This window comes from Fukomys damarensis, unplaced genomic scaffold (genome assembly GCF_012274545.1).
Source record: "Fukomys damarensis isolate Sample0158 unplaced genomic scaffold, DMR_v1.0_HiC HiC_scaffold_18, whole genome shotgun sequence".
NCBI classification, from domain to species: Eukaryota; Metazoa; Chordata; class Mammalia; order Rodentia; family Bathyergidae; genus Fukomys; species Fukomys damarensis.
This window is the reverse complement of record NW_022900930.1, coordinates 4,959,354-4,964,215: the sequence shown is the minus strand read 5'-3', so window position 1 is coordinate 4,964,215 and position 4,862 is coordinate 4,959,354. Positions and strand designations below refer to the sequence as shown.

The 4,862-nt window shown below is 38.6% G+C and overlaps 1 non-coding gene across 1 annotated transcript; it reads right to left on the bottom strand.

Annotated features, from left to right (window-relative positions):
• Positions 1-4,376: 4,376 nt before the first annotated feature.
• Positions 4,377-4,482, bottom strand: LOC117286816. Its single transcript, XR_004517916.1, has one exon. It is a non-coding gene; the product is annotated as a U6 spliceosomal RNA (small nuclear RNA).
• Between the last annotated feature and the right edge of the window lie 380 nt (positions 4,483-4,862).

Here is a 4,862-nt window from a genome sequence, read left to right as displayed (position 1 = left end):
GGGGGGCCCAAAAGGCCATGGGTATAAATAAGCCCCAGAACGCAGAGCAGAAGTGAACACCAGAGAGTCCTGAGGCTCCTTGATGGAAATTGAAGCCCATTGGAAAAGTGAAGAAAATCTCTGCAATCAAGGCACACTGGACCACCATGGTTGGTAAGTTGGAGGATCAGCACCTCCCATAGAAACCCAGACTTGGGGAGGTGGGGAGAAAGGAACCCTTTTCCATTGTTGGTGGGAGTGAAGACTGGTGCAATCACTATGGAAATCAATATGGAGATACCTGAAAGAGCTAGGATTAGAGGTTCCATTTGACCCAGCCATCCCTCTGCTGAGTATCTTTCCAAAAGAATTAAAATAATCATACCACAGTGATATATGCACACCTATGTTTATAGTAGCACAGTTTGTAATAGCTAAAACTTGGAAACAGCCCATTTGCCCATCAGTTAGAGACTGGATAAAGAAGATGAAGTTTTTCTATAAAATGGAATACTACTCAGCCATAAAGAATGAGAAATTAGAGTCATTCATAGGAAAATGGATACATATTGAGGATATACTCCTAAGTGAAATATATGTCACACATGTAAATACCGAATAGTTTCTCTGGTGTGAAAAACTATAATGGTGCATAAGATCCCAATGATATAATTGACAATGTGAAATAAGAAAATGGCTAAAGGTATAGGGGAAGTGTGAAGGGTAGGGCAAAGGAAATAAGGGAAAAGAAAAAAAACATGAGAAAATGAAAAAATGGAAATAAAGTATTTGTAAATAGGGAAGGGAGGAGGGGGTGAAGGGAGGGGAAAAGTGAGAACCAAGTCCTGTCATGTAAAGGTACAAAATCCCAATGATGAATGTAACTGTGCTGTATACCTAAAATGTACCAATAAACTCAATGTGAGAAAAAAAGAAAAAGAAACCTAGACTCACTGAGAGGGGAGGACTGCTGGAACCTGCAGTGGAACCTTGCAGAGTTCAATGCTGCAGGAGGTCAGGAACCTCAACATGTGCCTTGCAGGCAGAAATAAGCCTGAATCTCAGTAGACTACAGCTAGCTTGCTGAGAGTAATTGACTTAGACCTGCACACTGCTGCCCACATTGTCTACCAGGACAGCAGAGACATATCCTGAGGGAGGCCCTTTTAGTTTTATGGGGGTGTTGGATTTTTTCTCCTCTCTCTCTCTCTCTCTCCTTCCCTCCTTCTTCTGCATTTCTCTCCCTTTTTGTTCCTATTCCTTTCTGTCCCATTTCAGACTGTTTCACTCTCTGTCCTTCTCTTGACTGTCACTATTCTTATAAGGTGAATACAGTTTCTCATTTCCCTATTGCTATTAGTTTGGTATTTTCTTGTTTCTGTTGTTTCACTCTTTCTTTTACTCCTGTCTTCAACAGTTTCCCAAAATTTGTATGATCTTCCCTTGTCATCTAGCCTCAATTCTAACCTTTTCCTCTCCTTCTATCTCTCTATCCCACCCTCCCCGATTCTTTCTAAATCCTGATCCTGAAGGGTAAATTTGCTATATTGAAGAGTTTATTTACTATGAACATATTTTGGGCTGGCCCTCAATTTTGATCTAGCTCACATAGTTAAAGGTGAACAATTAATAGCTACAACAAATTGTCATTTTCTAAGCTGCGTTTGATGCTATTGTTGATGCTGATTGTGTCAATTGGGCTAAGGTGCCCTGATTGATCTAATCAGTTGTCCTCTTTGGTATACCGGAAATGAGACTGTCTAAGATTCATTAGAGACTTGAAGCCTAAAAAGACCAGCTGTATCTGGAAGACATCTCTGAGAAGCAATCACTCCACAAGGGCTCTATACACGAGTAATAAAGATACTCATAATAAGCAATACTGAAGTATCATTCCAGGAATTAAACCAAAAAACAGCACCAACAACGAAATTAGAAATGAGAAAACACTTAAGAAAGGTTCAAACACAGACTTTCAGCTCACCAAAAGCAAATTCTGGGTAAAACGGGGTGGGGGGGGAGTCTGATAATCAACCACCTGGACACCCTGAACTGATACCACAGGAAGCAAATAGGAAAAGCAATTCTAGGCAACAAAGACATGGCAGTGGGTATCACGATCCCCAACTTGAAACTATACTACAAAGCCACTGTGATTAAAAACAGCATGATACTGGCAAAGAAACAGATGTGAGGATCAGTGGAATAGGTGAGAATATGCAGAAACAACTCCATACATACTCAGCCACCTCATCTTTGACAAAGGAGCCAGCCATTCTCACTGGAGGAAAGATAGCCTCTTTAATAAATGACATTGGAAAAACTGGATTTCAACATGCCAGTTTTATAGATTAAAACTATACCCATATCTATCACTATACACTAAACTAAACTTCAAGTGGATTGAGGATCTAAATATTGAAAGAGAAACAGTAAACTTGATGGAGGATGTTAGGAAGAACTCTTGAAGATATTGGAATAGAAAAAGATTTAATGAACAAAACCACAGTAGCACAGGAACTAGCACAAAAAAAAATCAACAACTGGGATCTTATCTTATTAAAAAGCTTCATACTGCAAGAGAAACCACCAACAGAGCTAGCAGAAAACCTACAATATGGGAAGAAAATATTTATCATCTGTTCCTCATACAAAGCACTACTATCTAGAATATATAAAGAACTCAAAAAAGTCAGACCACACCAATATAAAGATCCAATTCAAAAATGGGAATCTGAAGTAAACAGACATTTCTCAGACAAAGAAGTAAAAGCAGCAAATAAATGTATAAAAAGTACAGGTCATTCAAGAGATACAGATAAAAACAACACTGGGCTTCCACCTCACACCAGAAATAATGGCTGCTATCACAAGATCAACCAATAACAAATGTTGGTGGGGTTATGGAGAGAAAGGAACCCTTTTCCATTGTTGGTGGGAGTACAGACTCGTGCAACCACTGTGGAAATCAATATGGAGAAATCTCAAAGAGCTTGGATTAGAGGTTCCATTTGATCCAGCCATCCCTCTGCTGGGTATCTTTCCAAAAGAATTAAAAGAATCAAATCACAGTGATACATGCTCACCCATGTTTATAGCAGCCCAGTTGGTAATACCTAAAGCTTGGAAATAGCTCAAGTGCCAATCAACTGGAGACTGGATAAAGACGTTATTTTTTTATAAAATGGAGTACTATTCAGCCATAAAAACAATAAACTGGAGACATTTATAGCTAAGTGGTTGCACATCAAGGTGATACTCTTCAGTGAAATAAATAGGACACACATGTGTAAATATTAGGTAGTTTCTCTGGTTTGAGAAACTGAAAGTGTAAATAAGGACCAAAAGGTATAATAAATAATGTAAAATAGGAAGAAAAGGTCCAAAGAGGTAGGGGAATTGGGAGGGGTAGGAGGGAAAGGAAAGAAGGGAAAGAAAAATATGAGAAAAGAAAAAAATGGAGCCAAAGTCTTTGTAAATAGGGAGGGTGGTGGAGTTGAAAGAAGGGCAGGGGAGTGGGGAAAAATAAGAACAAAGATGCATCATGTAAAGGTACAATTTCCCAATGATAATTGTAAATGTATTGTGTAAAATGAACCAACAAAAGAATTTAAGAAAACAAAAAGAAGTTAACTTTGAAAATATTATTGATTTGTTTGTTTCCATTAAATAAAAAAAGAAAAAATATAATAAATTCTTGTTTGGGTATTATTCAAAATTTTTTTAAAAAGTGAAATTTAAACATTATTTTTCAGTTTTCTAGTATTTAAATACTAAGTATTTAAGTTCTAAAACCTATAACTGTTTTAAAGATACACCGGACAGATACTTCTCCTTCTGGTCATATTTCTTTTTTTTTTCTTCATTGAGTTTATTGGTACATTTTAGGTGTACAGTACAGTTACATTCTTCATTGGGATCTTGTACCTTTATATGACAGGTCTTGGTTCTCATTTTTCCCCATACCCCTGCCCTCCCTTCACCCCCTCACCCTCCCCTATTTACAAAGATTTTGTTTCCATTTTTTTCATTTTCTCATTTTTTCTTTTCCATTATTTCCTTTGCCCTACCCTTCCAACTTCCCCTACACCATTAGCCCTTTACTTCGTATTTCACATTGTCAGTTATACAATTTGGATCTTATTTACCCTTTTAGTTTTTCATACCAGAGATCTATTCGGTATTTACATGTGTGTGTCTTATTCATTTCCCTTAAGAGTATGGTCTCAGTATGCATCTATTTTCCTATGAATGACTCTAGTTTCCCATTCTTTATGGCTGAGTAATACTCCATTTTATAGAAAAACTACATCTTTATCCAGTCTCCAACTGGAGGGCAATTGGGCCGTCTCCAAACTTTAGCTATTACAAACTGTGCCGCTATTAACATGGGTGCGAACAATGTGGAATGCTTCACGAATTTGTATGTTATCCTTACACAGGGGCCATACTAGTCTTCTCTGTATGGTTCCAAATCTAGTATATATGCTGCCAAAGGAGCACTGGGGCCATCCTCTTGTGCACGGGGAGAGTGTTGGAATAGGAGTCGCTCAGCTTGCTTTGGGACTGCGGAGGAGACAGGGATTTGGGCTGGGCAGCCTTGCGGTCAGCCCAGGATTGTAGTCCTCGCTTTCCGGGCCTGCAGTGCCATTCCTGTTGGGCGCGTTCTCCTGAGAAGACATCCACCCCCACTTTAGATTGTTTCGCAGGTACATAAACTGATGAGTGTTCTTGTGCATACTCAGGAGTCTCTCTGCAGGTCTCAAGAGTCCTCTCTGGGCATCTCTTTCCTGTCCCATGAGAGGTGTGAGTGAAAATCACAATGTATGTTTACATTTTTAAAAATTTATTATAGTACAAGACATATTGCCATGAATCCCCCT